This window comes from Gallus gallus, chromosome Z, assembly GCF_016699485.2.
Source record: "Gallus gallus isolate bGalGal1 chromosome Z, bGalGal1.mat.broiler.GRCg7b, whole genome shotgun sequence".
Lineage (NCBI taxonomy): Eukaryota > Metazoa > Chordata > Aves > Galliformes > Phasianidae > Gallus > Gallus gallus.
The window spans coordinates 65,142,107-65,168,933 of NC_052572.1; the positions used below are offsets into that span (position 1 = coordinate 65,142,107).

Sequence of the window (26,827 nt, forward strand, 5' to 3'; positions counted from 1 at the left end):
ATCTGCCTCTTTCACTCAAATTGGTGAGTAGTTCCAGGGTGCAATCAGGTAAAATATTTAGGCTTTTAATTAGTCCTGAACATGTATTTATTAACTTGGAGATGAGGTTGAGCATTCTGAAAGAAGCTGATCCAAAAATCATGTCATGAAAACTTGCATTCCTTCATACCTCTTCCTGTACTATTGAGGTAGAGATTATGTTTTCCACTTGAAAGAGTCTTTCGTGATTTTCTTTAAGAATAATAAAGAGTCTTCCTTAGTTTAAAAATAGTGCATTCGTGATTTGGCTGCAGTAATGTGAGTTGCCTGAGAAGTTGATTGCATATTCCAGTCCTACTCCTTTCAACACATTTTGAAAAACAGAATTAAAATTAGAAGCAAATAATAACAGTAAAATTCTCTTGTTAAAATCTATATTGCAAGAGTACACACATCATTTATAATGCATTTGAGAACTGCACATTAGTAAACATTATACACTGTAAAACTGCCAGATAGAAAATCTGAGGCATGGGTTACAACCAAAAAGTGACTTTGTGTGCATATTTCAGTGTATTAGCCAGCATCACATAAACCACAACAGTTACAACTGACTTGTATGGTGCAGACGTGATGCCAGTTTCAATGTCTACAATGTTTCAGTGTGTATATAATACGCTATATCCGTAAAGGATGGTTGCACCAGGTGCATGAGGTCAGAAAGTGTTATTTGTAGTTATCTAGCTACAAATCTCCAGAGATAGCTTCCTGTAGGACAGGTAGAATATAATTCTTTCTGTGAGTGGGACTAAAGTGGGATTCAGGAGACAGGAGTTAAATTCCCTGATCAGTCTGTCTGCCCAAATTACTGTCATTAACTCTCTTAGATCCTCATCTGCAAATTGGAAAAAAAATGATAACTTCATTTACATATTTAGATTGCTTCTTAATGGCACAGACTTGGAGTATTATAAATTATCTCTTGCTACAAGGCAAGAAGTAAATACATAACCTCATCATTTTGCCTCTGTTAGCTCATTGTCCTTATCCAGACCAACAGTTAGCAATTTCTACTTGTACAGCACGCAGCACAAAGTGATTCTGGGGAGTGACTACAGCAGTAAGTACTCTATTAGTAATGATAATAAATGAACTCATGAACCCACGCTTCCCATGGTTGTCTGTGTTGAATTATACAGTGTGCATATATGTATATACACAACTATAAAATACTTTTTTTCTTGAAACTAATGGAGACGTACATTAGATCACTCTATCTCTATCTTCAGCCTCCCTTTTCTCCTTCTATAAAAGACCAATGAAAGGACTATCATTAATACAATCATATTTCATTTAGATTCTTGAAACAAATTCTTGTGACTAATCTGAATGCAGAAGCTGATAAACAAGATCTAGTTATTTCATATCTGCTATAGGTACACACTGGTTTTTTGCTACCTACTCAAATTGGTCCTACAGTACCATAAACATTTTGGCGATGTGCTTTTATTCATCTAATTCAGCAGAATCAGGCAAAAGAAAATGGCAGCATTAGCTTCATCTCATTTACACTTGTAATGAACAATTTTGAGGTTTAGAACTGCTATGTTCATAGAAACAATTTTCTAGTCCCTGAGAAGTGATCCTCTGAGATTCATTTTGTGCTCCAATAAATGACATAAGTACCAAGACCTGATTATGCACTTATTTTGCTGTGCAATTTACCTATGTTATCACTGCTAAACCAACAATGAACATGCTATTTCTATTAGAGCATGCTAGTAAAAATGTGATGAAAGAAACATTTACAGCCTGAAAATCAACTTTCCAGGTTTTAAAAGGCTGTCCTGAGATCTTGGTGTTTTCTGATATTCATCTCAGCAAGCTGAATGAAGGCATTCAACAAATTCATTGATTTCAAGGAAAAAAAAAAAAAAAGAAAATTTAATTCAGCAAAAATTAAAAAGCCCAACAAGTCTGTGAAGACATCAAACTACCACTCCTCCAAAAATTATATGTGAAATAGAACAAAGATAAGAATTGATTCTTGCAGCTGTTCTGTTAGGTAAGACTGAAACAACTGCTTCAAATTTATTGTCTTTGAGAAGACTCTTCAAGACACAGCCTTCAACACAGTATATGTTAACTGTTAATCAAGCGTAAATAATTAATGAAATTGAATTTACCTGCTTTAGGCTGCTTATCTACCCATATTATTCAAGGTAGTTCATTATAACAGGATGGGAACTTTACAAATAGAGCAATACAGGCCAGAAGAGAATATCCTCAAATGCCTGTAGATAGAATTGTGTTGCTCTACATCTGGTTGGGCTCAGTGCATCACCAGCCTGTAAGAGACTTGATCTGTGCTATGCAAATTCTGTTCTGTATAGCCAAAATGTTTTCCAGCAGCAGCAGCAGATCAGAAGCTGTGTTTCACTAGTATCATGTGACATAGATCCTCTCTCCTTCAGAGAATTGTGCTATTTGTTGGAGTTTTCCAAATGCCCGTGCTGGGGGATCTACTATAGAGATGATAAAAAATGAAGAATATGAGTATAAATTTTTACATTCTTTTTAACGACTTGCATTGTACTTGTGTTGCATGCCTGGAATTTGTCCTCTCCTCTGATCTTCAACACTTGTCTCTGTCTTCATTTCTCCTCATGCTAAAAATTCAGTGTGATAATTGTTCCAGCGTAAAATCTGGACAGTGAATGGCTCAAGTGAAACCAGCCTTAAGTGGACAAGCCAAGGTTTTTCTCTTTGCTATAGTCAGAAGTAAGGAATAAATTTCTGTCTCATCTCCCAGGTGTATACTGAGTAGGACATGTACCACTGTGTTAGTCTATCTTTCCCCAGTTTCCTACTTCAAATTTTTAGCCTGAAATCTCTTGTATGCAGAAAGCAGATTTCAGCACTTTCTAACAGTCAGTGAATTGTGAAAACAGTGAACTGTGAATACAATAAGTCTGTCCTGCGGCCTGAAATTACCCCAACTGTCCATAGCAGCTCTTGATGAGGGAGAGGAAGAAGAAAAAAAAATGGAGATGGGAAAATAAGGAGAAGCAACCCCTTCTCCTTGAGTCTCCTCCCCAGGATCAGCACTGCAGTGAGCACACGGCAGCCTTCATTCCAAGACAGAATACCAGGCAAAATGCATTCTTAAGAAGTCTGTTTATCTTCTCCTTACGACAATTTGCAAATCCCCTCTAGTGATATCAAATCATACTGCTGTCACCACTGTCATTTCAAATCATGCTGTCCCAGGTGATGGGAAAAAAAGCACATCCTATTTTGGGAGCAGTTTGCTGCTTAGTGAGCAGCAGTAACGTGCATCAGATGGACTAAATACCATCTGGATTTTGACACAGTATGCCTTGGTTACCAGTTTTCTTGATTCTCAAGGGATGTTCAGTGACAGAAGTACTTTGGAGAAATAAATCCTTTAATGTGTGCAGAAAAGAGGAAAGATTCATTCATTAGGAAAATGGTAATACCTGGAATTTAGCTTTATCACTCTTATAGAAGGCATTTCAGATGCTATTATTTAATCCAAATATAACAATTTCCCCACCTATAACGTGGGAGTAATGATCTGAGCTTGATACAATGATTTTCCGAATCTTCTGTGAAAGGTGGTCAGGTGCTGGAATGGGCTGCCCAGAGAGGTGGTGGAGTCACCAACCCTGGAAGTGTTCGAGGAACGTTTGGATGCTGTGTTGAGGGACATGGTTTAGTGAGATCCATTGGTGATGTGTGAATGGTTGGACTGGGTGATCCTGTGGATCTTTTCCAACCACTGTGATTCTATGATTCTATGATTTTGTTCCCGCAGAACCATTTTGGCTAGACATGAATTTCTTGTTAACAAAAGAAAAGAACCCTACTTAAAATGGGCATGGACATGTTAACATATATGACACTTTAGGTCTTAAGGTTTTTTCTCTATTCTTGTTTACTTGCCTCTTTTAATTTTCCCACAGGAAAACCACCACCACCACTACCACCAAAAACATCTACATACGTAATATGTGAAACTTCATTTGTTGCCTTTGGTTGGTAAGTCTTCTTCCTCCCTCAGAAATAATATTTTCTGTATATCTTTATGTATGATCAAACAGAGACAAGGGGACATGCATGCTTTGCTCTCTCTCCACTGTGCAGCCATTTTTGATAGCAGTTGTTACTTTCTGCTTTATCTAATCCAGCAGTGTGCACTTTGGGTAGGAACACCACACTGGACAGGGCTAGGGATGAAGAGGATAACTTCCTTCTTTTCTGCTGTTTTCAAACCTGCCTTTGGGGTCCTGTGCCTGGTTTTTGAGCTCCTCAGGACAAGAAATCAAGCCCATCAGAAGCCACCAAGTGGTTTAGTGCTGTTAGAAGACATGTTGTTGGAGTAAGGTGGAGAACTGCAGTTATGCATCTAGGAGAATCAAAGGCAGAAGGGATGATTCCAGAAATTGATTCAAGGACTCAGAGCCTTGATATGTGGTACCTTTGTACTGAATAGCCATTGATGGATTTTCTGTCCGTTACTCTAACAGATCACCTTTACTCTCAGGTTTCCAGAAATCCTGAGGCAACCTGAAGTGTTTCATATTTAATGAACTGAGGCACTAGACTGAACATGAGTTGTATTTCCATTCTTGGCTTAGAGTTGTGTTGGATAGTCTTTCTGTCTCTGTTTTCCTTTCCCTCTTGGCCTTCTTGCTCAGATCAGATATAAACAGTTCAAAGTAAGAGATGCTGCTTTGAAAACACTTTTCCTGCTTTAGTGCATTGCAATTTTGTGAATTGAAAAAAGAACCAGAGATAAGAAAATGGTGACACTGGTAGGACCATGTCCAAGGACATTTCATTAGTGAACAAAGTGAAGTGGGCTGTTTAAGAGGCCAGTGGCAAGTAGTGTTCATACAGAGTTTCTTTAGCTTTTTTATTGTGCAGTGTTTCATTTATTCTCTATTGCCATACTGTATAACAGGGCTTTTTAAAAAAAAACAAATGACAAGATGGATAGGCTTCATGTATTCCATAACATTCATTATTCTTTCTGATCCAGAAAGCTCTTTGATTAAACACATAGGTTTGGAACCAGTACACCATATTAAATCAAACAACCCTGACATTTTAATTAACTTGTATTTCATGAGCTAAAGTAAAATAACTATGGAAGATGCTGAAAAATGCATCATATTCTAATTACCATACGGAACAAACGCTTTTCAATTAGCTGAGCAGAAACACTGTATCTCCCTTTAAGAATCTTTTTTTAAATTTTAAATAGTTCAGTCATCTTTTTGGACATGAGATATTTTTAGACTAGGAAACAATATAAACTGTGTTGTAGAGTGTTGTAGAAGGCTGTCTGTAATGCAAGTTTAGAGAACAGTGACTTTTCTAGTTTTGTTTCAGGAAACTTTTCTATCAAGGATATTCTTGATCTTCCAGCTTAAAAAATGCATCAAGCCAGATGCTTTGAATTTGTGACTTATTGTATTTTAATGGTGATATTGCAGACCTTCTGACTTCTTTATCTAAATTTTTGATGAAGAAAAAGTGTAGCTGAATGAGAGCATCTCCTTGGTGTGAACCACTGCAGCTTCACTGTTTTGTTGTGGTAATTCAGTGACATAGACGATGGCATTGAGTGCACCCTCAGCAAGTTTGCAGATGACACCAAGCTGAGCAGTGGAGTTCATATGTTGGAAGGAAGGGAAGCCATCAGAGGGACCTGAACAGGCTGGAGAAGTGGGCCCATGAGAACCTAATGAGGTTCAATAAGGCCAAGTGCAGGGTGCTGCACTTCGGTTGGGGCAATCCCAGGTACTTATACAAACTGGGGGAAGATCTCCTTGAGAGCAGTCCTGTGGAGAAGGACTTGGGGGTCCTGGTAGACAAGAAGCTGGACATAAGCCAGCAGTGTGCGCTTGCAGCCTGGAAGGCCAACTGTGTTCTGGGCTGCATTAAAAAAGGGGTGGCCAGCAGGGAGAGGGATGTGATTGTCCCCCTCTACTCAGCTCTTGTGAGGCCCCATCTGGAGTACTGCGTCCAGGCCTGGGGCCCCCAGTACAGGAAGGACAGGGAGCTCTTGGAGTAGGTCCAGAGGAGGATCACTAAGATGATCAGAGGGCTGGAGCACCTCTCCTATGAGGAAAGGTTGAGGGAACTAGGCTTGTTTAGCTTGCAGAAGAGACAGCTCCAGGGAGACCTCATTGTGGCCTTCCAGTTCTTGAAGGGAGTGTATAAACAGGAAGGGGAACAGCTGTTTACAAGGGTGGACAGTGATATGACAAGGGGGAATGGTTTTAAACTGAGACAGGGGAGGTTTAGGTTGGATATTAGGAAGAAGTTTTTCACACAGAGAGTGGTGACACACTGGAACAGGTTGCCCAAGGAAGTTGTGGATGCCCATCCCTGGAGGCATTCAAGGCCAGGCTGGATGTGGCTCTGGGCAGCCGGGTGTAATGATTGGCAACCCTACACATGACAGGGGGGTTGAAACTCGATAATCATTGTGATCCCTTTCAACCCAGGCCGTTCTAAGACATGATGATTCTATGATATGATGCCTCAGACAATTGTCTCTTTGGAGTGTAGGTACTGTGCAATGCAGCAGTGATTGGTTGGTTTGCACATTAAGTGCCTATTAGGTGTTAGGTAATTAAAAAATCAAGTGAAGAAAAGACACAACAAACAATAATCTCAGCTTTAAATCGCAGCTTGTAATGCTGCAGGAAAAAAAAAAGGAAAAAAGAAAACAAAGAAAAAAAAGTTCATTTCACTTCTTCAGTCTCATAGTTTAAAAAAATTCTCATGATTTTTCCGTAAATAAAATGTTCTGAAATACTGCAAAGAAAGGTGAGCTGGCACAGGCTGTGTAATTACTACGGTCCAAAGGATGAAAAACCTTAAACAGAGGCATATCCATTAGTCATGAGGGCAGCCCTGCTGGGCTCTATTATTTACCTACTGCCTGGAGGAAAGCATCTAGGTCAGCTCCTACAGGACAGAGATCTTTGCAGGTCTTCTGAGCAGCTGCAGGATCTTTCAAAACAGTGAAATCTCTAAGCAAATTCAAATTAGAAACACTAAAGCCCATTTTTGTTTTTCATTTCAGTAGGGGAAGAACGAGAAGTAATTGAGAAAGGATGTATCTAAAGCTTTTTGTGATGTGTTAGAATCCTTTCTTCTGCTTTATCTGTGGAAAGGATTTTACAATGGGAAAATTCAGACCAAAGAGGAAGCTCCTGAAGTCCTCCCACGAATCTATCAGAGGGTGACTCATCGACCACATACCTATTCCCCTTTTAAATAACAAAACCACAATTAACATAACAGTTGGAGATAGGAAATTGCAGACAAAATTACTTTAATTAGAAGAATCTTCCTCAAAAAAACATTTTTTAATCAATTATTTAAAGAGGGGAAAAAAATCAGTTAACAGATTACAGGCAGAACATCCTCCTTCAGCATTATCCCAGAAGTATTAGATCTCTTATCTCAATGAAGACAGCTTAAGAAAAAATGATTAAAATTCAGATTTTTCTCTCTTGCTTTAATCATGCAATTACTGTGGTAAATGTAATGAGATGACAGTGAAAATCTGCTTAATTTCTCTTGAACTGCTATGCATTTTTTTCCTGTTCCTCCTGTTCATATCTGAACTTATCTGTGATGCACAGTGGGGCTTGTGGTGGAGGCAATTTGAGTCACAGGGAATGGATGGGATCTCCCAGTATTGAAGAGATAATAAGGATTCCAAGCTCTTACTGAGTGAAAAAATTGTCACTATTTCCAGATAATTGTTTTCTGTTATCTGGGAGATCTGGGGTGTCATTTTCAGTTCAGGATCTTCTTTTCCCTTTCCCTTTCCCTTTCCCTTTCCCTTTCCCTTTCCCTTTCCCTTTCCCTTTCCCTTTCCCTTTCCCTTTCCCTTTCCCTTTCCCTTTCCCTTTCCCTTTCCCTTCCCCTTCCCCTTCCCCTTCCCCTTCCCCTTCCCCTTCTCCTTCCCCTTCCCTTTCCCCTCTCCCTTTCCCTTTCCCTTCCCTTTCTCCTTACCCCTTCCCTTTCCCTTCCCCTTCCCCTTTCCCTTCCCCTTCCCCTTCCCCTTCCCCTTCTCCTTCCCCTTCCCTTTCCCCTCTCCCTTTCCCTTTCCCTTCCCTTTCTCCTTACCCTTCCCTTTCCCTTTCCCTTCCCCTTCCCCTTCCCCTTCCCCTTCCCTTTCCCCTCTCCCTTTCCCTTTCCCTTCCCTTTCTCCTTACCCTTCCCTTTCCCTTTCCCTTTCCCTTTCCCTTTCCCTTTCCCTTTCCCTTTCCCTTTCCCTTTCCCTCCCCCTTCCCCTTCCCCTTCCCCTTCCCCTTCCCCTTCTCCTTCCCCTTCCCTTTTCCCTCTCCCTTTCCCTTTCCCTTCCCTTTCTCCTTACCCTTCCCTTTCCCTTCCCCTTCCCCTTCCCCTTCCCCTTCCCCTTCCCTTTCCCCTTTCCCTTTCCCTTCCCTTTCCCCTTCCCCTTCCCCTTCCCCTTCCCTTTCCCTCACCCTATTTTCCCTTCCCCTTCTCCTTCCATTTTGCCTTCAGCCATCAGTCAGACTGCTGGGGAGGGGGACTGAGAATGGAATTTAGGGCCTCAACAAATCTCTCACTGGGTGCGTAGTTGTCTTATCAAGATGTTACCCTTCCTCCTTTTTTGGACTGAATGATTTCTGTAGAGTAGCAGTAGAAATGAATTCTATTAAAGTGAGTAGGTCACTCTAAAAGCAATGCCTTCTATTTATTTCCATGGAAACTACAACTTGTATAAAGAGCACAAAAACACTATTTGATAGAGCAATTTCTCAGCTTCAAAACGCTATTTTTCAGCAGAGTCATTACCATCAGCTTTGCATTTTCACCAACGATGAACAAGAGCCTGCATGCCTTTCTCATAACAACCTGCACCAGCAGAGGTGACCCACTAACACTGTTATCACTGCTAAAATGCACCACAGATGGCCTCACTGCACTCACATCCACTGATTGGTCTCCATAACAGTTTAGCAAGTGTTGATGAATGTCAGTGGGTTCCATTTTTTCCACATGGAAGAATTCAGTGACATACATTTGCTCCACCTGCACTTCCATGTCAGATGCCATTCTGTCAGACTGCCCCTCTGCTGCCATCTGTCTCACGGCAATAAAATGTAGTGGCATACTGGCAGAGGTTCAGTCTCTACTGCCATACCACCACCATCTGCACTGTGGGCCAACATCATAAAATAGAAGGCATTACTTTTGGAGCAGCCCTCATAGATAAGAAGGACACTGTCGTGTTTGAAAGGCACTTAAAGCATTGACAAAACTGTGTCCTCAGTCTTAACAACAGGTGTGTCTGGAAGCAAAAAAATCCATGGATCTAAGCAATTATAGAATCATTAAATATTGAGGAAAAGTGTACTAAGTAAAGGATTTGACATCCTTGAAAAGACCCTGCTTTTTCAAATACATCTTTAAGAAGCTGACTCGTCGAGTTCTCTTCCCACAATTAAGCAGTCTCAAACTTTTCTCACATCAGCCTGAACTAACATCTAGTTTTTTCAACTTCTGTTTGCTAAAGGGGAGGGATGCTTCCCATTTGCTGGTATTTCTGGTGGGCCCTGGACCGTCTTGCAACTCTTGGCAGCCATGGTCTAACCAGAACTCACTGAAATGAAGGCACACAGGCTTAGTGCCCTAAATGGGTATGAGCAGTATCAGCCACACAGAGACCAAATCTCAGGGCAGAATCCTGCCCAGTTATCATCATACTCTGAGCAGAACATATGTGCCCCTTCAGGAAATCCAAATGTTCCCTTATCCCAAGACAGGCCCTCACTGATATTTCTTATTGAGATTGGCACCTGCTTCCAAGCAGATGGAGGACAGCACTGAGCACATTGGTTCTTGCTGTGAAGAATTCACTATTTAAGATCACTTTTCAAAGTAAACAGAGTTAATTGAAGAGTAATGAATAAATGAAAAGTCAAGCCTGGTTCACTGAAACTCTTCCATTAGCAGCTGGATTTTTAAAAGGACTAATTTTCAAACAGCATTTAAGTGAATGCAGATGCACACAACGCTGACAAATAGTATCTAAAAACACCATTGGAAGTCTTGTTTTCATTCTTCTCAGTTGCAAAAAGTGGCATTTTATATTTCTTTAATATTTAAATGTTCTAGTTAATTTCTATAGGATTATAAAATAAAACATTAAATAAGTGTATTTAAATACAGTAAACATAGAGGTAAAAAAGAAGTGGCAATTTCCACTTACATAAAAATTAAATTGTGTACTTGAAATACTAAATTAGATGTTAAGTATAGAGATTTTTTTAAAACTGTTTCTTTTATTTCAAAATTCTGAATAGCAAAAGATCAGGTACATAGACAAACATGGTCTATGCAAGTAGAAGAAATTGATTTTATTCAGTTTCTGTGAACAGTGTTTACTTTCTTAAATGCCAGTCTTGACTGCTTGCCTTTCATGTTGTCACATTTTTTTCTGTAGCAGCATTTGGAGTATTAACATTCTCCTCTTCTTGTAAGCTGTTTAATGACTGCCATTTCTGGACGTGCCAATGCATATTTTATATGAGCAGTGCCAGAGGACTTCGGTAAAATTCGGTGAGACTTTTTTTTTTTTTTTAAATTACAGCCCTCTTTTTTCCCCCTTTAAATAGTGATCAGGGCATAGCAATGCCAACACGCAAAGGGAACTATTGCTCTTTCCATATCGTTGTGTAAGGAAATTGGATGCATCATCAACTGGAGGTGCTGTATTAAGTTTCAGTCCCAATAACCTACTGTAGCTCACATTTTGTAGACCATGCATATTCTAACTCTGAAAAAGCACTTATTTGAATACAGGAAGATGACATAGGATTTGTATCAGCTACTCTTAAACTATCCTGTAAGAAAAAAACAAACAAAACACCACAACAATTGTGAAAGTGTCTCTGTAATGATAACCTGATTAATAATTATGAGCTATTTCAGCCTATGGGTGAGGAAGAGCATTACTTATGGTACAGGGACAAAAATATCACAGGTCATAAGCATCAAGGCTTCTTATCCAGACCTTTAAACCAGATCTTTTAGGATAAGGAACCACGGGGATGGCATACACATCTGTTGTCCTGAGCAGTTCCTTATGTTATGTGAATCCAGCACTGAGCAAAATGACTGATTCTTTCTCCAAAACCTTTGTATTTAAATTAATGTTTGTTTATGGTGTGACTGGGAAACCCCTCAAGAACTTTCAGACTGTTTTTCTGATGAGAGTATCATTGTTCTTGCAGTTATGTCTTCTCAGTTATTCCCATAGAGAGCTTTTCCCTGGAGAGATGAGATTAAAATTATGCAGATATGACACTAGTCAAAATGAATTTAGCATTCAGAAAAAGTTTGTTGCGAAAACCTGTCAAGAGGCACAGTGAGTGAAGTCCCATTATATTAATAGAATCTTGTAAAATGTGATATATTTTGAGAGCAGAAAATCTGGATAATCCATCATGTCTCAGAGCGCTGAAGCAGGGAAATGAGATTCCCCTCACCCCACCACATATTCTCACCTGTCTGCTCAAGACTCAAGTACTGCACAGAAGCACTGCTCTTGTGCATGTGTTCTGGATTCACAGAGGTGCAAGGTATAGAGGAAGTCCTACTGTGGAACTTGGAAAGAGAATGTACTCTCAGATACTAGGAAATACGTGAACAAAGATTTTACATAATAATTTTGGTATTTTTTCATTACTTATGTATTCTTCTAAAGTATATTTCATTTAATAACACAGAATAATAGTTGAGAGTGAGCAGGGAAAATGTGGGATGCTGTTTGTGTTGCCACAGGGACTAGGAAAGCATATGGAGCACTCTGCCTCTGTCTTCCTCTATCCTCCAAGCAACACACATGCAGAACTGTTCTTCCCTTCCCTTCCCTTCTCTTCCCTTCCCTTCCCTTCCCTTCCCTTCCCTTCCCTTCCCTTCCCTTCCCTTCCCTTCCCTTCCCTTCCCTTCCCTTCCCTTCCCTTCCCTTCCCTTCCCTTCCCTTCCCTTCCCTTCCCTTCCCTTCCCTTCCCTTCCCTTCCCTTCCCTTCCCTTCCCTTCCCTTCCCTTCCCTTCCCTTCCCTTCCCTTCCCTTCCCTTCCCTTCCCTTCCCTTCCCTTCCCTTCCCTTCCCTTCCCTTCCCTTCCCTTCCCTTCCCTTCCCTTCCCTTCCCTTCCCTTCCCTTCCCTTCCCTTCCCTTCCCTTCCCTTCCCCTCCCCTCCCTTCCTACTTCCCAGCATAAGGCCCATAATAGCTGTGGGATTTAAATACAAAGAATTGGGTTATACTAAGGTTGAAAAGGCAAAGGTGATATCAGATATCTCACAGCAAGATTAGGTCTGTTATTTCTAGGATACCAGCAGGAAAGATATTCTTGAGCTGGCTTTAAAAGCAGCTGTAGCTACCCCTGAGTGTTTAACTTTTATTTTTTTCTGTAAGAAAATTAAGCAACCTAAATAAAGATTTTCAGTAAAGCAGGGTTTGCAAATTTAAATACAGACTAATTTTTCTCAACATAATTCTGTTGGGCTTAACTTGTGCTATAAATTAGATAGTGACCTTCTTTCATTATTTCCAGGGAAATACAATTTATCTTATTTTTGCTATCAGCCATTAGCTTCTACTATGACTGTACATTCTATAAGAATGCTACTAATATCTGCACCTCATTTTCAGTGGGGCTCTTTAACAGATCAAAGAGAAACTGATACAGAGTATTTAATCACTAAAAATAGTGATTTGGTAATATCTAGTTTTTCTCTCCCTCACTAATTACCATACAGAGTCAGCAGTCAGTCAAGACCACCCTGGGACATTCTTCACTTTCTATGGACAAGAGAGGTTGCTGTGATATAATTTCAGGATGTTACATTCTTTAAAACTTCTTGAAACTTTTCCTTTGATCTGAGTGAACTTTAGAGAAGATCTGCTGTAGATTGAGGATCATTTAGTATGACTCCGTGTCAGCTCTAACTGCAAAGATGTGAATGGAGAAAGAGCATCTTCATCAGCCTAATACTTCTTTACTTCATCTCAACTTTAGTTCAAACAATGGTGCATAGACCATACACTTCCACCTCATCACTCTTGTGAATATTTACATATATTTCCACAGATATCTCAACACTTACCTTAATGTCACTCAGCACCAGTATTCAAAGAGAAAGGCATGCTGAAAGAATGGCATTGTGAAACTTAGGGGGTGAAAAGGCTGCAAATCTTTAATCTAAAAGCATTCCCCTGCTTTCATTTGAGCAGCTATGTAAGTGTGAAAGTGTATGATGTCTTTAATGTTTTCAGATAAGCAGATAAATACAAGCATAATGATTACAAATCAAAGAATTTATCATAAAGTTCATCCAAGGCTCTTGTTGGGGTGATGATATTTTTATGAGTGCACTAATCAGTGCCTGAGACCATTGCTGGGTACTGAAAAACAACTGGCAGCACAGGTGATTCACTAGGTTGTTCCCTGACACAGCTTTGGCCCTGGATAGCCACCTTATTCCTCTGTACTCCCTGGCCACAGTATGGCCCCAAGGAAACCTGAGGGCCCATTGCTGATGGACAGCTTCCATGCAGCCATGATCTGTTGAATGCCATGTCATATCAATCCACAAGGTTTCTAGTTATCTTCAGTCTTCTAATTTGGACACAGACTGATTTCTAGCTGCTGATTAAAGACTGCAAATGTTGGGAGGAACTTTTCTGTATCTATTTTTATGTTTGTGTCTTTATCAAATATTTGCTGGTTTTGTTTATTTACAAAAAACATCTAGAAGAGCCTTTTGCTAGTCAGCCTCTCTAATAGCCCTCACAGGCTTTTGGGGGCTATTTCTATTATTTCATTAGCTGTTTTTTTTTCCTACTAAAATGAATGAGGATAGAGAGCAAGTTGCAATCATCTATGATTCTATGATTCTGTAATTAGTCACACCACCAAGGGCGCTGCTTATTCTTTGATATATCAGTTGTGTTGGTCAAAAGACTTTTGACATTTTCCCCCATTTGAGATGCCAGTGGCACATGATGTGGTCAGAGGTTTTTCTATGACTCTGTAGGATCTATGGCAGAGTAGAAAGTGTCCCAAGGGGGTTATTCCGAGCAGCAGTGTCATTTTTGATAAGTTTGCAAGCCAGACAGCAGAAGAGATTTACATGTGTCACTACAATGGAGGACAACAGAGAATGCTTTGCAGTCACTGAAGCAGTCGCTTTGCTCTCCTGAAAAGGCTGTGTTAATGTAAAAATAATTCTCTAAATATTTGCTCCATATTATGAATGCAGAGTTTTTATTCCAGAACTGTGTCATTTATCCAAACACTTTGGGGTAACAAATGGTTGAATCAGTCTTATTTTGTTTGTTAATGCTTGAAAGGATCTGAGAGATTAGCAGGGACAACCTGAAATATTTATTGGCTTACAAGAAGACAGGTATAGATTCCTATTGCACAGCTTCCTATTGCACAGCTGGCAGAGGTCTGGAAGTAACTGAGTGAATTGTGTGGAAACCATGGCTTCTGCCACCTACGTACAGACTCTCAGAGTTTTAGATAGGTTGTCTTGCATGCCTGTTGCCTGATTCTCCAGAAATTTGTGGGTCATCTATACACAATCATGTTTCAAATTTTGTGGATGTCTTGGATCCTCCTCAGCATCCGAAAATGCTTTATATTTTCTTGGAGATATCCAGAAAGAAATAACTTATTGGTTACAAAAATCTTGCCAGAGTGGTGAGCCTTAGTTGATTGGAAGCTGCCCATACATGTGATAATAAAGATATTCCTAAGGCCATATGCTTAGGGATGGATTACACAGAGCTGACAAATCCAGAGACTCAGCAGGAGTCTGAGAGGTGTGTCAGAATACACGAGTGGAAAGAGTAAGTATTGCAATGGGATAAAATTTTACTCTGATTCCTCCTGCTACCACCTGGTAATATATGACAGGATTAAGTGCAGTGGGAGAGCTGGAGGAATGTGTCATATGCCTTGAAAAATGTACAACTGAGTTAAAGCCTGTCTCATTTCACACAAGATGAAAATATTTTCCTCATAAAAATGAAACACTAGGCTCTTGTGTACATTATATCATCAGTTGTATGTTTGTGTTATGCCCTGGGAAAAATATGTTGTTCAAGTAGCTGCTGAAATTAATGGAGAAAAAAGATATGAGCAGAACAATATTGCCCAAGAAAAGAATATATATAGAGAAATAGAAACATTAATTCACTTGTAGAAACCCTCTCCTCTCCTCTCCTCTCCTCTCCTCTCCTCTCCTCTCCTCTCCTCTCCTCTCCTCTCCTCTCCTCTCCTCTCCTCTCCTCTCCTCTCCTCTCCTCTCCTCTCCTCTCCTCTCCTCTCCTCTCCTCTCCTCTCCTCTCCTCTCCTCTCCTCTCCTCTCCTCTCCTCTCCTCTCCTCTTCCTTCCCCTCCCCTCCCCTCCCCTCCCCTCCCCTCCCCTCCCCTCCCCTCCCCTCCCCTGCTGTGAAATATATCAGTTTTCAGCCTGAGTTCTGAAGACATAGCCTAAGATAAGTGTAGCTTTGTAGATGGATGGGAGATAATATGTTTTTAGAAGGCAGAATATGAAAGACTTATGTTGCAACACTTTCTTTAGAAGGAAATACTTAAAATATCCCAAGATTGAACTCATGACATTTCAGAAGGAAAATCTGCATGGCAGCATGGTAAACATTGTTTGTTTGCTTTAGTTTTCATTGCTGCTCCCGTAAGATTCTGTCAAAGTGAAAGGCAAGAAACAGGCTGATCTTTGGTTATCATAACAAACTCTGAAGTAAAGATTAAATGATCTTTGAAGTAATTAGTTGTAATGAAGTAGAGATTAATGATTAGTGAAAGATAAAATGGGCAATAAAATATATTGGAGCAGCAGACTAGGACTAACACTGTCTCTGTATTGCAGAAGGCACATATGCAGTGCAGCTGGTAAAAAAAAAATAATCATTTTTTAAAACAGATTAAAAAAAACAAATAAACAAAAACATATTCAAAGGTTTCACTTCCTGTTATCGCTTTTCTCCAACAGATGAGGCAGTTAACTCAATGAAAAACATGCTGAGGCATGAGTACTAATATAAAAACTGTATTCAAAATGTAGTGGTACTCTTTAAATGATCAGACTTTTCTAAGTACTGGAGCTGTCATTACTTTTGATTTCTCCACTCAGTCTGCCCCCTGCCTGCATCCTTCTCCCTCCATCTCTCACAGAGAGGTGTGATAATCTCTGTTCACTGTTGATCCTTGCTGTTGTGTTTTACATGCTAATTCTTGTCCCGACTAGATGAAAAAGAGGGGATTGTGGTAACTACCATGGATTTTTTGGCCCACCAATGCTATGGCCTCCAGTCCATTTTAAACATCAGTCCTATAATAACAGCAAAGTAGGAAAATGTGGAGCTGTGGTGAGCTTAAGAATAGCTCATCACCTCAGTCAAGGGAAACCTAAAATACCAATGACACATCAGTCAAACAGAGTTCTTCACTCATTTGATGGGTATGGCAGAAATTGTGTCTCACCGTGCTATCGAATTTGAGAAGTGAAAATGTGAAATCTATAGTGTTATTAATATCAGATAATAACAGGGCAATACTACAAACTGTGTCATCATTATTTATAGCTCCTTTCCCCAGCAGGGGAAAGGGACTCCTGGGCTTGTCATAGGCTGTGTAGGTATGTGCTATTCTGAATTCATCTTCTGACAAAATTCAAATAGACACCGTGTGTCACCTTGAAAGATCCGGTTATTGGGCTGCAGTTCTCTGCTTTGCTCTGCTTATTTCCCTTTGCCACATGACACCTTTCAATACATATGATTAATGGTAGTAGTGACAGAAGTAATCTCAAAAAAAAAAAAAAAAATCTGGGTATATTCTTTTGGGCAGGTTTAGTACTTACACAGAAGATGGAGCTCAAAGCTTTCAGTAATTGTTTAAGACTCAAGACAGTAAGACTGACTAATACTGATGATTTTTCATATCATAGTAGACAAGAGTTTAGAGTCAACCTTAGGGAAAAATCTCTTTTGTGTTACCCTTTGACACTTGTTTGGCTCTGTAAATTTCAGTACTTGAGTTAGCTGCACTCACTTTTAAAGAAAATGGAAAGCCTGAGATGCAATATGGCTCCTGGGATCCATAAAGGAATTACAGATGTCTTTTGCTACTCAGTCACTAACTCATATCAACACCTCAGAAAAATAAAATGCACAGAATAACTAATTCTATGAATTTCTTTGGACTTTGTATGGGAATAACCTAACTAATGTCTGTTTTCATTACGCGTATGTCATGACTGGTAACACTGAGTAAATCCTGCACTTCATTCTCATTCTGTAATCAGGAAGGTGTCTGTGAATACCCAGCAAAAACATGCTTGCTAATCCTCATTGCATACATTTCCCAGCTTTGTTTTGTTCCACAGATTTGTGTTAGAATAAGACTTAGTGTGTTTTATTTTATCTTTTCCACACATGTTATTTAAAAAGTGCTTCTAAAACTTTGTTTCTAGAAGATCAGTAGATGTCTTTGCTCTTTCACTGCCATTAAAAGAGGTGTGAATACAATGGGAGCAAATTCATTTTTATATTTCGTTCTTAGTGGCAGTTCTGTTAAGAAGCTCACATGCTTCTTTCTTACAGTGGCAATGTGAGAATTACGAACGAATCATCATTATGAACCAATGAATTTTTTTCATTGTGAATAGCATAAAACAGTGGTGATAATGATTCTGCTGGGAAGAGAGCTTTCACCACATACCAGTAGCCACATACAATGCTAAACCACTCCTGCAATTAACAGTTATCCCCAGGACATCCTTGTTGCTGTTATTGTTTTTAGCTTAGATTATTCTTTCACTGTTTTCCAGTTCTCTGGATTTTTGTTGCTGTGCCATTATATGCCATTAAATGATTTTCATGCTCAGTGGCCAAGAAGCTGCCACTCTTTAAAGCTCGCCCTGATATGCTGTCCTTTTTATTTACTTCATATCAATAATTACCAACGACCACCTGCTCCTCTCTTGATAGTGGTTTTGTTTGTTTGTTTGTTTGTTTTGCTTTGTTCTGATAAACTCGCAGCAAGGGTTTGTGCTTCCTTGGAACAGATTCTGCTTCAGGTGACATAGCAATTTGGGGAGCAGGACAATCAGACTACATTTTCCTTTCTTATCTTTGCACGTGACCACTTTGCCTCTTTGGCAGAGAATTCTGCAAATAAATGGATCTGCCCTTCCAGCACCTCCTTGATCAGCAGTGTAGCTGGGTAGGAGCCAGAGCTTGCTTCAGCCTATTCTACAGATCTACCTGTTGTGGTAAGCTCGGAAGCATTTCTCATACTGGTTACTATCAGGCCCTTGCACAAAAATCTACCCTACACAGATCTGGGGCAGAAGAACTGCAGGCAGTTGTTTTTCTTCACCACAGAGAATCAATGTGAGACCAGGTTCTTCTTGTCTGTGAATGGATGAGCTTATACTTTTAGAAAGAAGCATAGAAAAGGAATGATACAAAAGAATACAGAGATAATATGGGTAAGTAACTCAGATTAAATTAGTTGGGAACAGCAGAGGTTGGGCTCTTTTTCCCTGTACTCTTGTTGAACCTCTAAATATCTTAAGTTTTCTTAGCTGATGAGTACCTGGATTTCTTCATTTTTAAATACTGCTTTCATTTCTTCTACTCCCTCAACATTTCTGTAATTCATTTCCCCACCTACTTGCTTTACTAATGCTCGTTGGTGACTGTTTCCCCTCAGTGGATGTTTTATAAAAGGTTTCAGTGTAAATTCCAGCACCGCATGATGATGATAAGATTTTTTTCCCCTAAGTTGTTTTTCTCTCATCTGTCATCAGAATGGTACTTCAGCTTCTCTGTTCAACCATCATCAAACTTCAGATTAATTCTATATTGCCTAAGAGACTAATGATAGTGGAGAGAAAAGTTGTCCAATTCATTAAAGAAGGGAAAAGCCAACATTTCTGTGAAAAAAAAGAGTGATATAAAAAACACATAACTAAGTCATCTCAATGTCTTTTCTCCCTCAATCCCCTAGAACACATGTATGCAAATACAGCATCTGTTATCTTGATGGCCTGGAATGTAGTATCAACATCAGCTATGTGATTTTGCAAACTTCATAGTGTTTAATAATAAGGACTCAACGGACACTACTAAAATTAAGTGTAAATGAAAACTCTTCTAAAATTGCTAAATAATAGGCAAGGGAAAACACTGAATTTCATTTTGTTCTGTTAACCATTGTTCAGGCTGCATGGGGCTGGTTTGAAAAACAGCAAAATGTCCTGAATTTTTTTCATCCTTAGGAGCACCTAAAGCAGAAGTTTAAACTATTTCAAATTAAAGATCTTGAGTAAATATGTAATTTCTTCTCTTAGCTCCATCCACTCAATTGGACCCACAAGACTATAAAACATCCCTTTTTCTCCATGATATTAGCATATGCAATTTTTTCCTTCTGTCAGTCTTTATTTAGCTTATAACTTGAAACAGAGTTTGAAAAGTTTTACTTTGCAGAATTAGCTGCCAGAAATGATAAGTGGGAGAAACATTTTTCACTGTACAGATGTAAAATATTGGGATAGAACTTTTGGGACCAACTGATAATTAGGGTTTTATTACTTCTCAAGCTATTTTTCTGTAACCTTTTCTGCACAGTTTTTGTTCAAACAGCCTGACTTCATATATTTCTTGGTATTTAACAGCCATATTGTATGAAATCTGCCATCCTAGGTAACTGCAAAAACATTTTATAAAATGTCAAATCTGTTGGAGGAAGTGGAAAAAAAGATAAATTCTTATAGGGTATAAAAATCTTTTTTTTTTTTTTCAAATAACATGTAATCACAGTCATAGAATCATTTAGGCTGGAAAGGCCCTTAGAATCATCCAGTCCAACCACTCAGCTTAATACAACAGAGCTCACCACTGAACCATCTCCCTAAGAGCTGCTGTTTTAAATATGTCCAGGGATGGCAATTCCATTACTTCCCTGGGCAATCTGTTCCATAGCAATACCATGAATAATAAAGATAATTTTAATAAGCCTTTTTGATAATACTTTGCATGAATACATACTTAACTTGCAGCCTCAAAAGACCACTGGAAAATAGAACATATAGGTAAACTGCTGTTTCAAGAGTCCATTATTTTTCCTGGATTAAGAATGTAGTCTGCAAGGTTAAGAGAAACAAAAGGGCGGCTACTGAGGCAGACAGAAACTGAACTCAAGACACATAATCTTTGTTGTCACCCATGTTATGGAAGGAAACAGAAAACCAACAAATATTCAGTGACTTCTTTCAGGTAAATCAGGTTGCTCACAGTGTCATCTGAAATCCAGGAAGAAAACTCTGTAACTCCAAAGTGGTGTTAGAAAGAAGCATTCCTTCATTCCTCATGATACGTACTGGGCAACTCGCCAAGCAAGTGTGCCCCCTCAGAGTTCAGGTTCCACATTTGAACAGTTAAAACATACATACGCAGTACAGTGGCATACTTACTCATTCTTTTTCAAGGTCTTGTAGGTATGTGCTAATGTCCCTTTGGGCATGCTCAGTGCTATCTAGGGTGGTCAAGTGCCCACCTACTACTTCCCCTTTTTTCACCATCAGCTTCATCACTGAAGCCTTTGACCCACTGCCATCCACTTTTCCCCAGTTTGGAAGATTTCCATTGCTAATTAGGCCGTAGTCAGGCACTTTTTAAAAACAATGTACATGGAATCTGAGGAAAAGGTCCTTGCACATTTTGAAGCAAAAGATAAAAGTGTGCTGCTGTGACTTCAGTGCTTCTTGTGAGGCAAAATCATTGAGGTAGGAGATAAAAGTATTTTATGTCCCCAGTACTAATCCCTACTGCTAAATAAACCAACCTGTATCAACAGTAGTGTGTCAATGATGTCCTCATATTCAACTGGAATTTGAGAAAACCAAGCCCTATATCAGTTAAGCACGTTGCCTTTTCTAATTTTCTCTGAAGTAATGATTCTGAACATCTATTTTCAATTTTATTTTCACTTTAGTGTATTCTACATACTTGCCTGGCAGGCTGAAGCCTGCTTACTTCTGTGACAAGGCATTCTTTCAATTATAAATGAAATGTCTGCAAAATCTGTAGCACTGCAATTGTTTATGTCAGTGCCAATGATGCAACCAACTTATGTTTCATATAAAAACACTTACATCCTTATATATCTCCAGAAGAATGTATACACCTGCTTTCATACATTGGCATACATTTAATGTAGACTGAAGTCTATATCTCAGTACATAAAAAACCTGTCACAGAGAAGACAGGGAGTGATTGTAGTATTCTATCTCCCTCTCACATCTCCACACACCCTGCAGCCTCCTCTTCCTGGCATGCTATACGTAAGTGGAGAAGTTCATCCATCTGGGTGCACCTCCCACAGGTGTGTTCACCTCTGCTGTGCTCCTATAAGAGTAGGGCACACTCTGCAGCCTGAAATGTGGGTAGCAGTGTGTCCCCTCCTAAGCTCTTTCCGAGAAGCTGTGTCAGCTGTTGTGGATGCAGGGCTGAGAGAAGCCCTTGTCTTCTGCTGGTTGGATACCATCACTACCTGGTTCAGCTGGCAAAGCTTCAGTGCCCACCTGTGCAACTTCCCATATGAATGTGATACTATATGCCCTATAACATCTTAATAAAATATATATTGATATATCATTGTACCTGTCTTCTTTCCTAGTTGAACTAAACAGTCTTGTCCCTAACGTGGAGGCTTTAAATCTTCATTGCATTTCCTCTACAATGCAATTACAGCTTCACTGTTATTTATGATGAGAGTATACCAAAGAGAGAGCAGAAGCAAAGGACAGAAAGTGGGAGGAAAGTCTCAGAGTGTGAAAGGAGACTTGCAGCTGGCTTAGTTAGAACTCAGTCTTTCTAGCTGCATTGTACATTTCTAGTTGAAAGTCTCTGGAAACAAAATAGTCCTCAAAAACCTCAGTAAGAAGTATTCAGACATTTCACCAAACCAGCTCAGTTTTCCCATTGGGTCATTGCTGCTTTACTACAGACCATAAAGAGAAGACATGATTTATTGTAGTTAAATATATAGTAATAATTCCATTAACAGACTTAATCTTTACTAGATCATTTTTTCCAATTTTAAATTCTTAGTCAGTGCTATAAAACATATAGTGAAATGTCCCAAGATAGATTTTGTCCCATTTTCTTTCTACAAGGTGGGCACTGAGATCCTCCTCTAACACTGTTTTTTTAAGCATTAACTTCATATAAAATCTCCACACTTAGAAAACGTCTTCATGCACTAGTATCCCATATACTCAGTGGGAGAAAATGAAAAAGAAAACATACTCTTTAAGTTGCACCAGGGGAGGTCTGGGTTGGAAGTTAGGAAAAATTTATTCTCAGAAAGAGTGGTGGTGCGTTGGAACAGGTTCCTCAGGGAGGTGGTAGAGTCACCATCCCTGGTGGTATTCAAGAAGCGGGTAGGCATGACACTGAAGGATGTGGCTAGTGGGCATGGTGGGGATGAGTTGATGGTTAGACTCGATGATCTTAGTTTTTTTTTTTTCCCAACATTAATGATTCAATGATTCTATGATGTAAAATCCTGGTGTGCGACAAAATCAGGTTGCAAAAACACATGGGATATAATGAAAGGAAGATGTAGTATTAATGCTGTTTAACTTTACAGATGGTAAGAGGCTGAAATATGAATTAATGTTCCTTAATAATCTTGTAGAATAGAAAAGTTTCCAAAAAGCAACATACAAATAACACACAACAGTAGCATCTTACGCTGGAGCTTTCCTCTAATGCTGACTTTTGGGAAAATCTCCAGTGGCCAGGTCTTTAACTATACAGAGCATATTCAAATAGCTGTGACAATACAGCAAGCCCTGTATATTCTTTGGCAGGAGACACACTTGACAAAAGCAGTGATTACCCCAGTCTGTCAAGCTATAGAGAGAATGGAATGAGAAATGATAGGAATGCACAAATTCAGGAAGGTGTTTGCAATCTGGGAAAATAAGTTGAGTAGGGATGCATCCCAATAGCTGTGAACAAATGTTCATTCTGTGTTAAAAAAAAATATATTAAAAATAACTAAGAAATATTTGCCAGACTTTATCTAGGGTTGAAATTTCTTTCTTTTTTTTTTTTTTTTTTAAAGCCAGTATCTAGAATTGGATTCTGCTTAGCTGCAATGATAAAAGTTTAAATCCTGCCAATTCCTCAGCAAGTTAGCATATGGCAAACGTATAAATGTTTTATTTCCTATGAATTTCACTTTTTCATTTTAATTCATTAAAGAGAAATCATACACGTTATACTCTAATTCACCACGCTATATGGTCCATTTCATTAACAAATGCCAACAAAAAGCATCATGTCTTTGGAGGAAGTTACCAGCCAAAACTTGCACTTCACCATTCCACTCTTTCTGAGCCATAATTTTTTTATTAGAAAGCCTCATTTCCATGCAGTTAACTAAAACAGAATGAGATGCTTCGGAAGTCACTTATAATAGGAACAGAGATTTACCACTAAAAATGAATGAGATCTTTAACAGGAAAAGATTGACCCATGTCAAGGAAGTATCACAAACTTTTAAATCTTTTTTTTAAGGATTTTCTATAGAGATTTTTTGCAAAAGATATTAAAAAGCAGTATCACCAGCAATGGCAGAAGCAGATGTGCATTCTGTGACATAGGAAATGAAGTAAGGTTTCTGAAGCATCTAATCGACAGTGAAATATTCAGGTCTGTGTAACAAGGCACGGACCACTTTTGTGGGAGCAAAAGTTCTATTTTCCAAACTCATAACACAAATGAATTTAATGCTTTCAGCAAACTTCCATAAATATTTAAACAAATTACTGTCAAACTCACAAAATTCCTCAGTAATAATAATAAATATCAGTTATATGTAAAAATAAGCACCAAATGGAGGAAAGTACCACTTAAATAATCCCTAGTGTGAAAGGGTGTTGTTATACTTCATGTAACCTTGATTAAACAGTGCTGAGGATTTCTTTGTCTTCTCTATCAGCAAAATTACTGGGGATTGAAGACCAGCATTTAGACAACATGCGGTCTATTTCTGAAACCCATGCTATCTTTGCTCCAAAAGAAATCAATTTTGAAATTATTTCAATTGATCACACAGATAAAGGTCATCAGGGATCTTATCAGTTTTCAAGGTTGAGTATGCTGCCATGAACCTTCAGTAAAGATTGAATTTTGTTAATGATACTGTCATTTACATATTCCTTGCTAAGCTTTTAAACACTGCCTTGCTTTGAAGTGAAAATTATCAGGGCAAATGCAGTTTAGCTGCTGATAATCTACTTCGAAGATCCAGGACATCTGTGTATTTGCATTCCAAAGGGTAGTTGGTTTCTTTTAACTTGAAAATGAGGGGTTACAGGAAATAAATGTGCAAATGAGTTAAGGATGAGCTTCCAACTATGTCGGGGAACTGTGGTATCTCATGATTTATTTGAATTTTGCTGTTTCTCAGTAAAAATAATGTAATGCTTATAATCAGCTGCTTAATAGAGACATAAATTGTGAAAAAATGTACTTCCAAACATATAATTAAATCAAGTCTGTATTTTCCTTCTGATGGTATTTTGTCCGACATAAAACTGGAAGAGGAATCATAGTGTAATTTGTCATCTTTGTGACAGCATGGGTAAGTGACACCTGCAAACAGACTATATAACTTACAAAAGAGTCACTGTAATTAATACCTGAGAGTAAGGTAGCTCTAAATGCTCATCTGGGAAAAAAAAATATTAGATAAAAGGAATATATAAAATAAAATAACAGATATTGACTGTATGAAAACAGCAACTGTGCTCTTTCTACTTGGATTACGGTGGGGATTCATTAATGGTTCCAACTGGAATTTTTATTCATATTCTCTTATTTTCCAGTCACACCTGTGAATTAAAACATCTCCATCTGAAGTCTGTTGATTTTTATTTTTATTTTGGCAGAGACCACTGTCTCTCAGGTAGCAAAACTTCCCAGGAAGCAACAGGAAGATTTTGTGCACAGTTGCCCTGAGTTCTGTATGTATTGACGTCTTTATTTTCCTCAGTAGCAAGTGCTCACTAGCCAACCATTGAACACTGGTAGCAAATGACTTATATTGACACCAAGTGAAGAAAAGGGGTTCACTTAACTCATAAGAGGTCACGTGGAGAATCGCAGCAGCATGCTGTTATTGCCTTCTGCATTCTTATAACTTGCTTCAGGATGAGAAGACATTATGAAAGATGAAAAATAAAATCATCATCTTCTGGAACTTGACTTAGAGTGTCTGAGAGAAGACAAGCAGCACTGCATAAAGTTATGACAATAAAAGTTAAACACATAGCAAATCACTGGTGGTGAGGAGACACTATTGTAGAGTGATGCTCCTATTTACTGTAGAATCAAGGCCACCATTCGTAATATTCATGGCAACAGATTTTTTTCTTATCATTCTGTTAATATCTTGGAAGAAGCTAATTTACAATTCAGTGAAGCCAGATGTAATACTTTCTTTTCTCCCTATAAGAGTAAATCTGATGGTTATCCAGACTGCTACTACAATCAGTCAGAACAGAGGCTCTGCAATCAGTGAGATATTTATCACAGACAGAACTTTCAATCTGCTCTTTCATCTTCTTGCAAAACAGATTCAGTAAGTATGTTACTGTGTAGTGTAATATTCAAACAGGAAAAAAAAAAGGATTTTCAGCTAAGAATTGCAATGCAAATTTATATCACACTTCCACCGAAATCCACAGACTGTTGTGTGTGTTCCTGATGCTGAATTCATCAGACTGTACAGATTGTGTTGAGTTTGTTTGTTTTACAATAGGCATCTGAAGTTAACAGTCAAAAGAAACTCTCTGATAATATATTTTTTAAGCAGGATCCAAGGTCTAGAATGTGGCATTTATGGAACTGACTTCATTTTCAGAAGCTACTGATCAACCTGTACTCCTGTGCCTTCCTATATTTTTAAAGGAATAAGACACAATAAAAGCATGATGATTGTGTTTTCACACCTCTCTTAATTATTTAGGAATGGAAGGCTCCTATTTAGCACAAGGTATTTTTATATTTCCTATAAAAAAATAAATATCTGAGTTTTTCTTGGAACACCAATTTCCTGGATATTGCAAGAAACAATTTAATACTTATGTGCTGGGTCTTGAGACAAACTTCTAGAGATGATGATGGCTCTGGAACTAATTCTATGGCATGCATTGTCCTTGATAATAAAGGCACTTAATATTAATTGATTTATTAAAAAAATACAATAAAAAAATACTTGGTCTTTCTCATAAAAGTAAAGTTTTCAAGAAAACTCAAAGATTGCTATGCCAATATCACACTGATTATTTTTAAATCTGTTCTTTTTTCACTTAAAGAAGAACTTAAGTATGCTTAATTTTCATAAACAATGAAAAATAGAATACTTGCAGGAAACAAAACCCACTTCGGGGTCTTCTCTGCATAAATGGATAGAAGAGATATTACAGAAATCTTTCCAATTTTTTTCCCCCTATTGAAGTCCTTGTCCTGTCTTGTAGCACCCACGGGTGGATCAGACTCGCGTAATTGCTGTGTTAAGCTCCAGAAAGGCTGGAGGTCAGTGGTTGTGCATGAATGTCCTTGTGCCCAGGCAGAACTTGTAGATTCACTGCTGGATTTCATGGGGGATTTTGGATGAAAGCAGTTGAAGAATTAAGGGCACTGGT

At 38.7% G+C, this 26,827-nt stretch overlaps 1 long non-coding RNA gene across 1 annotated transcript; it reads left to right on the forward strand.

The window, feature by feature from the left end:
- On the forward strand, nucleotides 1-26,382 carry LOC112530595. The gene is made up of 4 exons (XR_003072349.2): nucleotides 1-23; nucleotides 3,966-4,041; nucleotides 10,505-10,620; nucleotides 25,070-26,382. It is a non-coding gene; the product is annotated as an uncharacterized LOC112530595 (long non-coding RNA).
- Nucleotides 26,383-26,827: the final 445 nt, after the last annotated feature.